General features: G+C 41.9%; 1 non-coding gene across 1 annotated transcript; it reads right to left on the reverse strand.

Annotated features, from left to right (window-relative positions):
• Positions 1 to 472: 472 nt before the first annotated feature.
• Positions 473 to 545, reverse strand: Trnaa-ugc (transfer RNA alanine (anticodon UGC)). Its single transcript has one exon. It is a non-coding gene; the product is annotated as a tRNA-Ala (tRNA).
• Between the last annotated feature and the right edge of the window lie 11,868 nt (positions 546 to 12,413).

A 12,413-nucleotide genomic window follows, 5' to 3' on the forward strand; every position in this document is an offset into this window, starting at 1 on the left:
TCTTTTCTGGAAGTATTAAGTGTGTCCTGTCCTGTGTGACTCCACTGGGTGAGAACTCATGGAAGTTTATGTTTCCCCACACTCCATTCCAGCACCTTTCCACTTTTCTGATTTTTTATACCTGTATTTTATTTATTTTTATGTGGTGCTGAGGATCAAACCCAGGGCCTCACACATGCTAGCCAAGCACTCTGCCACTGAGCCACAACCCCAGCCCCACTTTTCTGGTTTTCCCCGTAAAAGCCATGAGAGTTCTTTGAGTCCTTCTCAATCATTGTGCCTTGTTACGGTTTGAATGTGAGGTGCACCCCCAAAAGTTCCTGGGTTACCTGCAGGAATGTTCAGAGGCAAAGTGATTGAGCTGTGAGAGCTGTAACCTAACCAGTCCATCCCAGTTTGAATGGACTTACTGGGTAGTAACTGTGTGGGAGCATCTCTGTGGCCCCTTCCTCTTTCTTTTTTTTTTTTTGGAGGGGGGTGCTGGGGATTGAACCCAGGGTCTTGTGCATGCAAGGCAAACACTCTACCAACTGAGCCATATCCCCAGTCCTGCTCCTTCCTCTTTCTTGCTCTTGCTGTCTGCTTCCTGACCACCATGAGTCAAAGTGCTTTCCTCCCCTAGGCCCTCCTCACACGATGAACTGCCTCACTTGGGCCCAGATCGATGGAGTTGGCCTGCTGTGGCCTAAGACCTCTGAAACCATAAGCCACAAATAAAAGTTTCTCCTCTAAGTTGTTCTTGTTGGGTATGTTGGTCACAGTGATGAGAAAGATAACGAAAAGAAACCCAGTCGTGTCTTGGAGATCCCTGACACAGTGGTGCTCTGGTCTTATTTATCTCAATTGGCTCATAAGCTTCTCGGATGCAGGCATCAGGCATCCTAGCAAGAGCATCAGATTAAGATCAGAACAGATTAAGATCAGAAAGCCTTTGAGGCTTTGCTTCTCTGCTTCTTAACTGGGTAGGACTCAGGGGAGTCCGTTACTCTGCGGGACATTAGTTTTCTTATAAAAAATGGAGATAGTGACCACCCACCCCAAACACACACGTACTTCATGGCATATTGTCAATTTCAAATAAAAGGATAGATATTCAAACTTTGCCAATTCTTAAGACATAATATCAGTGAAAAATTACAATAAATTTGTAGACTCCCAGTCTGCCTTCCTCAGATAAGGTAAATATTCAATTAGTCTCTGCTGAATGAATGAAGAAGGGCAAGTAGTTTCAATCGTTCCTTTCTGCTATGGTCTGAATGTCTGTCCCCATTTTTCAAATTAATATGCTGAAACCTAATAACCAATGAAACAGTGTTCAGAAAGGTGGGACCTTCAGGAGTGATCGGGTCGCGAAGATTAGCACCCTGATAAAGAGGTCCCCGGGGAGCTGCCTCCCTCCTCCTGCCCTGTGAGGACAGTGAGACGCCTCCCTCCAGGAGCCAGAAATGTTCTCCTCGGACATAGATCTGCCTTGATCTTGGACTTTCAGCCTCCAGAACTTCAAGAAATAAATTCCTGTCATTTATATGCCACCAGGTTTATGGTTTTTGCTTATGGCAGCCTAAGCACACTAAGATAGTCTCCAAAAGTCCGTGACACCTGGCAGAATTCTGGACATTGGAAGAACAAAAGAAAGACTCAATTTTCAATCCTTGGAATGGAAAACGGAAAACAAAACAAATCCAATGGCTGACACCCTGGTGCGATGATTTAAGTTCTCCCTGTGCCCAACACTCCTCCCCCAGATGCCGACCTTCTTAATCGCCAATCCTTGACCATGGGTGGTGCTTCCCAAGCCTCCTAAACTCCCTTAATCCATTTGCTTTTGATTCTCCTCCACTCATCAGCCCCTTGTCAGCCACCACCAGGAGCAACACAGAGGCCTTAATTGATCAGGCTCGGCAGTAGCCTTGAGAACTTGATTCAGGTGTTGACTTCCAAGGAGCCAGTGGCACTTGGCCTCTGCAGCTAGGAGCGGCTGAACATCAAAACTATTAACCTCTGGCCCGAGCAGTTGGCGGAGCAGCCCAGCAACAGTAATTAGGAAGTCAATCGGAATCGCCCGTCTCACTTACACTGGCATGTCAATCAATAGCAGCGGTGACAGGTTCATTAGGCCCAGGCCATGCAAGCCCAGCCTGTAACAACCTCATAAAATACACCAACGACTCAGGGCAGAGAGAAATCTGCCCAAAGGACTGAAGTGGATGACAACACGTATTGATTAGGGCTCCAGCAATTTATGAAGTGCTACTTGTTGGCCAACCTTTCTGACTCAGTGCTAAATTTTCCCAAGTAGTTGCAAGATGAAACCAAATATTACCCTTTAAAAAATGAGGGAAAGCAAGCTGTCATCTGACAGGACATTTTTTTATGTTAGTTACTCCCAGCAAATAATCTATTGGGGTAAAACTTCCACAGTTACTTAAGGTTGACACGATATCTTTGTCTCAGTGACCATCAGACTTTGAAAGAAGACATCCATCTGGAGAAGATAAAATATGATTTGATGTGTGATTAGGCAAGACTCTACCTTTGGAGAGACAGGGTGATTTAGGCATTCATTTTGTCTTGGCATTTTTAATGGCTCATCTGGGTTGTTCCAGGGGGAAGCCTGACACCTGGGTTTTCAGAGCTAATTTAAAAACTCAATAGAAGAAGGGTAGGAGAGGGTACAAAAGGTACCTTCTGGCTCCTTCTGTATCCTCAGGGATGACCCTCCCAGGCAATGTTCCTAGAGATCTTGCTTGCCTCAAAGCCTACCACATATCAAGACATTCTGAGCCTCTTCCTGGGCATGGCCTTGAAAAGATCACAAGTCTGGGTGACATGTTTGTGGCTTAACCAAACGTACACATGGCCTCACTATTAGTCCTGAGAACCTGGAGAAGACATGCAGAAGTCCACCCCCAAGCCTTGCTTCTGTCTTTGGTGGTCAGTGACAGGTTTAGAGACCGAAGACTACATCACTAGGTGGAAGCTTGATGCTGCTTTATGTCTGGTAAGACTTCAAAACAATCATGGCATGCCCCAGATCAGTCCCCATTTAGACTGTTCCCATAGGCATGGCCCTGCCACAAGGAGCATGCACACTAAAACAGAGATATGGTGGTCAGAGTCAGGTCAGAAGGGCTGAATTCAGTTCCTGTTTTGTCACGAATTCACTGTCACCCTGAGAAAGACTGCCACCCTCCTGAGGTTAGTTTCTTCATCTATAAAATGGGATAAAAATGTCACTGCTTCTATCCTGATGTGGTTATTGCAAACCACACAGGAAATGTTGGAACAGAAACATTTTGGGGGGTAAAATATGGTGTCAGTGTAAAAGTAGTTCTGAGGAGAGAACGTCAACTGTGTTCTTCTCTGGAGTAGGAGGGAAGTTCCTCGTGGTTACATGACAGTTGTGATTGTCTCCCGGTATCTCCTGCACATGCCCAGATCCATCAACTGCAAACATTTGCTGAGCTTCATAAGACACTCTGGTTGATCTCGACCTCCCCTTCCTTAGGTTTCAATTACCGGAGCTCGAAACCACAGTGAAAAGGAAAACACGGGTTCTTCCCAGCCAGGTTCCAAGGCACACCTCTTTACCAAAGGCCAGTTCCTCCCGTGGGATTTTCTTTTGTCCTGTAGGTTCTGGGACTCTGGCGTTTTTGACCCCAGCTACCAACCCTTCCCTAGTGTGGGTTAACTAACTCCCTCTCTGGTTTCCTTTTCTTTCAAGAAATGGAGGCCATTTTTCTGGTTCCTCTCCTTGTGTTCTCTTAAATAAACACAGAAATTGGAATTTATTGTTAGTCTCTATGAAAATAAAAAAAAAATAAAAGCAAACAAATAGGTGAATAAATAAAAATCAAAGCCATTGCTGGGGCGGGGGTGGGGGAACAAAAAATAATCACAGTTCAGACAGCAGGTCCTCGCTGAAGTCGCCCCTCATCTGAAGTGAGCTGTTCTGTGGCCAGGGCAGCTCCCTTGACTGTCGCTCTTCCTGGTCTATGAAGTCTCTGGTCTTTGCCTGTAGATCCATCCACTGGGTTCTGAGTAGACTGGGCACTCAGATGAGGCTAGCAGGGGTTTAGGGTTGGAATAACTGCTAGGGCTGGGGGCCTTCTTGGAACTTTCTGGACCCTACTGTCTAAGCTGGTAATTGTCCATGAGTGCTCAGAGCTGTCCCTCTGTTAAGAAGGGCACAGCCAGTCCCTCCCACGTTCTTTCTCTGGACCCAAAACTATGAGCCATGAAAAGACACACCCCCCAACTAGTTGTTTCTGTTTGGTTGTTAGTTGGGTTAATTTTAGATGTAATATCAAGCTTAGTTAGAACTGATGCTATCCATAGGTGAAGCTTGGCTTCTTGGGTCTAGGGTCCAATTGGTTTTTGGACTTGGTCTCACTAGGGATCATGTGATCTTTATTTATTTAGGTACTGGGAACTGAGCCCAGGGGTGTTTTACCACAAGCTATTGTCCCAGGCTTTAAAAAATTTATCTTGAGACAGGGTTTGCTAAGTAACTTAGGGCCTTGCTAAGTTGCTAAGGCCAGCCTCGAACTTGCCATTCTCCTGCCTGAGCCTCCTGAGTCTCCTGGATTACAGGCATACATCACCATGCCCCAAGACCACACAATCTTGATAGGGTGGTGGTGTGCCAGATGATCTGTATTTGGGACCAGTGCCCTCTGGATCAGTTCTAATATCTTGCTGCTGCTTCTTGTGCCAAAATGCCTTTCAAGTTCCTGCTTCTGGTCTAAGAGTCCTCTTATTACAGCTCCCTGGAGAAGCAGACAGTAATTGGCATATTTTAAGCCCAAACTCCCTATCTAGGGCTCACCAGCCACTCATCTCCATAGGCTCAGCCTCTGCTTTACTGCTTAGAGTGGGCCCTGCCTTCCCTCCCCAAGCCCACACAGAGGTGCGCCTTGAAGGTCCGAAAACATTCATAGCAATAAAAGACAACTTGCAGCAGGAGAAACCAGCCCCAGCACGCTCTGTGAGCCCCTTTTAACTTTCAAAGCCCTTCCAGACCCTTGATCCCATTCCTTCCTCACACTTGCCCTACTATGCATGGATGGTACCCAAAGTTAACCCAGAGGGGAGGACATGGGAATCAATGCTCCCCCAGTAGGGCCACTATCAGAGTAGCAGAGAAGCTCATCTGGATGCTCAAAATAGACCTGTTTCAATCTCCACTCCCAGCTCTGTCACCACCAAATGGCCTCAGTTTTGACTGCTGTGAAATGGAGCAATACTTTCATTTTAAAATATCACAAAACCTCCAACAAAGTAAAACCATGAAAAAATATAGAAATGTTTGGTTGGGCATTACCTTTTCAACTACTCAGCTCTTTGTATTTGTGTGATAAAATCAGGCACAGTGGCAAACACCTATAATCCCAGCAGCTGGGGAGGCTGAGGCAGGAGGATTGCGGGTTTAAAGCCAGCCTTAGCCACTTAGCAAGGCCCTAAGCAACTCAGCAAGACCCTGTCTCTAAATAAAATATAAAAATGGGCTGGGATGTGGCTCAGTGGTTATGCGCCCACTGGATTCAATCCCCATAATACACACACACACACACACACACACACACACACACACACACACACTCACACATAGTATTTGTGTCATAATGGCAACATTGTAAGCAGAGCATTCTGTTATCATCTTATTCATCCTTATTATCGTAGTCGGCAGCAAAAACTGGGACCCGAAGTCAAACCTGTTATGAATTGGTCTTCATAAGGGAAGAGGGGAAAAATGGAGGGGAGTCTCTCTGTCCTCCTGGTTTCCTACAATGTTATCATTCATCCTGTGGCTCAGGTTTAATCTGGAAGCTAAAATGGACCATGCTTTGCAGGAGGCACCCTCTCCTCAGTGGAGCCCAATCCACAAATGTTCAGGCCATGTGTTCCTGCCACCCTTTTCAATATAGGGACGGGGATCTGCAAGGGGCCAGAGGTGTATGTTTGGGAATGTTGCAGAGGGACAGGAGAGACCCTCTTGGCTTCTGTGCATGGAGGTCCCCTTCTGCCCGGTGCCACATGTGTTCCCATGCCACAGCAGTCCCTCAACCTGAGCTGCAGCAGGGGTAGCTGAGAACCTGCAGGACGCTGGCTTTCCACCCCCGCTCACAGCAAGGCCTGCAGGAGAAATCCTTCTGCTCCAACCCCAGCAACCAGCTGATAACAACTTTCCTTGCACCTGTGCCTGTTGCGACCATTTTTATCATTTTGCCACGCTTCATTGACCTATGGATTTTTTTTCTGGCTTTGCACTTTTTATTATTATTATTATTATTATTATCTTCATCATTACCTCCAAGCCTCTGATGGCATTTAGATATGAACTGCCTATGAACCTTCGAGCCCAATTGTGCCATGACAAAAATATTGTCGTTTACATTCTGTGCCAAAGTATTATATAAAAACACATCAACGAAAAGGAAATTCAGGAAGCTGGGAGTAAAGATATATAGTCAGCAAAGTATATAACTTCTGGCATATTACTGCTTAATCCTAACATAATTATTCTCATCCTTTTATTTGATTAACTTCTAATGGTTCCTCTTGGTGTTAAATGTCCCACTCTGATCATTTGATTTTAGTGTCTGCTATAATTACCGATAATGTTCTTTGCAAGACAATTTAATGATAACGGCATAATGGCCTATATGAAGAAAGCTGCAGGGTTTCAAAGCTTTTGAGTAATATAAAATACATTAGACTAACACAAGCTATCAACATGACAGGGAATGTTTGATTTACACTCAGGACTATGTTATAGCATTGTGATTTTTTTTTTCTTTTCCTTTTTTTTTTTTCTTTTTGCAGCCGTTTACAATAAATGACAGAACAGTTGGACAATCTGAAACTTGCTGATTGAAAACAAAAATGTATTGCAAAGTTTGGAATGGTGCAGAAGCAGCTAGGGTATCCTGGGGAGCAGTGTCCTTGGGGCAGAACTGGGACAAGAACTGAGGGCCTGGTTCCCTGGGGACAGTAACCAAACAGTCTTCTCTTGGGCAGATCAGCCAAAAAGGAAAAAAAAAAAACAGTTCTTTTTGTTTTTCTCCTGCTTTTCCAGATCCCAACCATCAGGTCCTGTGTGTTAACCCTCTTCACTGGGTTAATTGTTTGCTGCTGACTGCTCTCTGCATAACCAGAGTCTCAATCAGTTAACTATTTTTAGGATGGAAGTGACAATTATTTTGTTTCTACTTAATCTCTCCTTCTAAAACAGGCAAATGAACAAGCAAACAGAAATTCTAGCCCAAAACCAAACAATAATTTCACAGGAATTCTAATGGCCGGTAGAATTGACCTCATCTTCTTGTCAGCCCCCTCCTTCAGGCCAGACAACCCTGGCAATCAATGTTCCATATTTGGGAGCTTGGCACGTGTCGGTCTTTCATTTGAAATAAAGTGACACTCACCACTCTGGCCAAATGCAGCATAATTGATGGTGTGAGTGGATGGAGAAAATTTCCTGTCAGGAAAAACAGGTTAACCATGGACATATTACACCCAGGGTCTCTGATTCTAGGATAATGGCATTTGGACAAAAGTAGGGCCCCGTACTTTTTATAGCACTTTATGCCCCATTAGTATTACTGCAAGTCCCAGGACTTGCCTGTTCGGGCACTTAATCAAAAGCAATGGGTTGAAAATCATGTTCCAGCTCTCCTCATATTTGATTCATTCCTTCTAGATAGGAAGAAGTAAAAAACACATTACTAGCATTCAAACAGCACATGCATTATGTGCTAAGCAGTTGAGAAGGCTCTCATTGGGTTTTATCCCTTTGGGTACTTGGAAGGACAAGTACTTTCCTATTCATCCATTCAGTGGGGCTGAGGTAGCCATATTTTATTTTTCCCCCTTCCCCTGAAAGACAATCCGTTAGTTTTCCACAGAGCTCTCTTTTAAAGACACATTCATGTCACTTATTTTAATTGCAGGCTTCAGGCAGCAAAGCCCGGAATGTGTGTTCACACACACACACGCGCGCGCACACACACACACACACACATGCACACTCACAACTGGAAACCACTCCTTGGATGTAGCTCCTCTGAGAGCCAAATCTAATAATAGGAGAGGAACATTTTTCTTAGGGGAAGAATTAATTTATACACTTAATTACTCGGGATCCACTTCAAGCCCTCTGCCTTAACGCTCTTCCTTTTGGAGAGAGTTTTTAACTAAACACTGAGTGTTCTGGCAAACCCTGAGGAGCGCCTGCCTCATTTAGATGGAGGGGCCTGGCCTCTCCCAATCCCTGCCCTCATGGCCCGTTTCCACATCCTCCAGGAGAAGGGGTGTCAGCTCTGGATCTGAAGCCCCGTGCCTGGTGGTATTGATTGGGATGGAGGTGAGAGGGGCCTCGGCTTGGTGAATTGTTGCCTCTCACTCCCTCACTCTCCGGGGTTTGAGTGGATTTTCTGTTGGCTGGCTCAGTCCCAGCATAACTGTGACAAATGAAACGAATCCTTCTATCTGTTCAAAAGGGGAGCAATGGCCAGGCCCCTCCTTGTTCAGAGGCCTTGGTCTGAGGAATGGGCTTTTTCCATTTTAGGGAATTTGTTCCATTTTCCAAGATCTTGACAAAGAGTCAGGAAGGACATAGTCAATTACAAACTTGCACAGTCGTGGGAGAAGAGTCGCCTCTGCTGGATTAATAAGGCAAGAGAGTTATTACCTGCTTCTGACTTCATCAGAAAAATGGATTGGTCAAAGGGGGTACCATGAGCCAAAGAGGCCAGGGAAGCTGCTCAGGCCAGCCCTGGGGGTTGATCTAACAGACTGGGAGACCTGGACACAAGGGTTCCCAAGTGAGTTATAGTAGACGCTGGTGGTAGCTGGAAGGTGTCCACTTGGGGGTGGGTGGGTTCTAAAAATGTAGAAAAATGAAATAAAGACTCATGGAGAAAGCAGGTAGCATGTGACTCACAGGGATCACTTGAGTATAAATGGGGATCATCAGCCTCCTGCCCTCCCTACATCCTCATTTGGGGTTCAGCCATTGTTTATTAAGACCTGTTAACTGTATATTAATATCTGGGAAAGCATGTCATCACCTTAAGATGAATTTAGATTCACTCTTTTAGTGCCTTCATAGAATACTTTATTCAAATTATGATATCACATTGGAAATATCTTTTTAAGGGTCTTATATCCCATTATAAGTCAGTGTAAACTCTATATGCTATGGAGATAATTATTTTTAAACCTTGAGAAAATTAAATTGACCATTTATCCAGCCTCAAGAGAGATGGATGAAATGATTTTTCTAAGCTTAGAAGCAATATAGAAACTCTCAGAGGAGAAAAGTGGCAGATTTGAGTGTATAGAAGAACAAAACTCTCCTCCTCCTCCTCCTCCTCCTCCTCCTCCTCCTCCTCCTCCTCCTCCTCCTCCTCCTCCTCCTCCTCCTCCTCCTTCTTCTTCTTCTTCTTCTTCTTCTTCTTCTTTAAGGCAACCAATAGTTTAGGAAAATACTGTATCTACTATGACAAAGGGTTAATATCTTTATTATTCAAAATAATCACATTAATATGATGTCTCAAAAAACTATGAAAATACATGTAATTCATGTAATAGAAAAGACCATCAGTAAATGAGAATACAGAAAAATGTTCAGCTTCCCTAGAAATCAAATAAATGTAAATTTTTAAAAGTATCACTATATGTATTAAATATTTTTAAAAAAATTTTTCTTATATCAATAACAGTATCCTAGAACTGTTTCTGTTGTGTATTTCTGATGATCTAATAAATAGATAAAATGCTTTCAAAAAGCAATGCAAAATCATAAAAATGTTTATACTCTTTGACCAAGGAATCCCACTTCTGGGATTTTACCCTGAGGAACTACTCCAAATTGTGAAAAAGTTAACTTGTAAAAGTCTTTATTGCAGTGTGATATATATATATATATATATATATATATATATATATATATATATATATATATAGAGAGAGAGAGAGAGAGAGAGAGAGAGAGAGAGAGAGATACAAATACACATTATAGATATATACATATATGTATATATCAACAAAAATTGAAAATGATCCAAGCTAACAAGAGGTTCTGTGTCACATACACTCAATGGGATATTAGTCAGTCAAAATGGTAGCCATATGGCCAGGCACAGTGGCACCTGCTTGTAATCTCAGCAGCTCTGGAAGCTTAGGTGAGAGCATCCTGAGTTCAAAGCCAGCCTCAGCAAAAGAGAGGTGCTAAGCAACTCAGTGAGACCCTGTTTTTCCCAAATAGGGCTGGGGAAAAGGCTCAGTGGTTTAGTACCCTGGAATTTAATCTCCAGTATTCCCCCGCCAAAAAAAAAAAAAAAATGGTAGCCACGTGAAATAGGCTCCTTTTACTATCAGATGAAAAAATAGTATACAAAATTAGAGTACACTCAGATTTCCAGTATGTGAAAAGCAGTCACATATGAAAAACTTAAAATCATATCAAAAAAGCAAACAACTGGCCACATCTGGCACAGGCACGTTAGTGAGTAAGTGGAATTCCCACACATTAAGGGTGGATGATGGTGTTACAAAATGGTACAGTTGCTTTGGAGAACAGTTGGGCAGTTTCTGAACAAGCTAAACATTTACTTACTCTTATGACCTAGCAATTCCACTTCTGGGCACTTTGCCAAGAGAAATGGAAACACACACTTATCAAAGCCTGGAGGCTAGTACTTATAGCAGCTTTACTCACATGGCTGAAAGCATTGATGAATCCATACAGTGAAATTCTACTCAGCAATAAAAAGAAATAAACTAGGGGTACAGACGACATATTTCCCAAGCGCACTATGTTAAGTGAAAGAAACCAGACATAAATAAACTAAATATCATATTATTCTATTTATAGGCTACTCTAAAGATACAAAATTATAGGGACAGAGAACAGATTTAGTGGTTTTCACAGGTTTTGTGTAATGGGAAGGGATTGACTACAAAATAACAGAAAAGGAAGTTTTTTATGGAATTATTCTATATCTTGATTATGGTATTGGTGACATGATTGTATGATTTGTCAAAATTCAGAAAATAATAGTGATATAAAAAGGTGATTTTTTTGTAAATTATACCTCCATTAACTTGGCTATCCAAACCCAATTATCTAATAAGATGTGAGTGATTCCTTTCCTTTCTTCACTTCTGAAATTTTCTGATTAACTTTGAAAGAGAAAAATATATCTATATGTTTATTGCTGTCACTGGGGAGGATAATCCATGAGTATAAGCATAGACATTTGTCTATACACGTATTCAAAGAGCCACTAACAAGAAACAATGTGAAACTTGCTTACAAATTAGAAAATATCCTATGGGAGACTGTGTTCTCATTGGCTCCGTCTCTTTTTTGGAATTTTAAAGGAGCTCTTCTTGTCACTAGGCTTAATTCCAGCTCTCAAGTCAAGCGGCAAGTATATGTGTAGCTTAAAGAAATAAAAGACTGGAAAGTGTAATTTATTGCAGGAATGCAAGATTGATGTAACATGTCAAAGTGTATCAATGGGATACATGCCATATAGTGTAATATACAATGTTATTAGAATAAAGGGCAAAATTAAATGATCATTTCAATAGATGAAGAAAATGCATTTGATGAAAATTCAACACATTTTTGTGATAAAAACACTCAATAATCTAAGAGCAGAAGGGAATTTTTTCAACCCCAAAAGGATACCTACAAAATTCATAGTTAACATCATACTTAATGGTGAAAAACTAAAAGAAAACTTATCCACCCCTGGATCAAGAATACCAGGAAAGCATCCACTCTTGCCAATTCTATTCAACACTATACAGAAAGTTCTAGTCATGCCAGTTAAATGAAGAAGAGAAATAAAACACATCAGATTAGAAAGAAAGGGTTGAAACTATCTCTATTTGCAGAAGTCTTCATCTTACACATAGACAATCCTAAGGACTCAAAAAACAAATTTAAAAAAAATAAAAGAACTAATGAACAAGTTCAGTAGACTTGTAGTATTCAAAAGTCAATATACAAAAGCTAATTCTATTTATTTTTTAAAAGATTTGTTTTAAGATGGACACGATATCTTTATTTTTTTATTTTATTTATTTTTATGTGGTGCTGAGGATTAAACCCAGTGCCTCACATGCATGAGGCAAGCTCACTACTGCTGAACTATAACTGCAGCCCCAAAGCTAATTGTATTTCTATACACTGACAGTGAACAATCCAGAAATAATATTAAGAAAGAAATTCCATTTACAATAGCATCAGAAAGAATTAAATACTTTGGAAGAAATTTAACAAGAGAAGTGTGAAACAAATGCAAGAAATTAAAGACCTAAATTAATGGAAAGAGCCAATGTTCATGGATCAGGGGACTTAATATAAAGATGTCAGTATTCCCCAAATTTGTTTATAG

Source organism: Ictidomys tridecemlineatus, chromosome 13 (assembly GCF_052094955.1).
Source record: "Ictidomys tridecemlineatus isolate mIctTri1 chromosome 13, mIctTri1.hap1, whole genome shotgun sequence".
Taxonomy (NCBI): Eukaryota; Metazoa; Chordata; class Mammalia; order Rodentia; family Sciuridae; genus Ictidomys; species Ictidomys tridecemlineatus.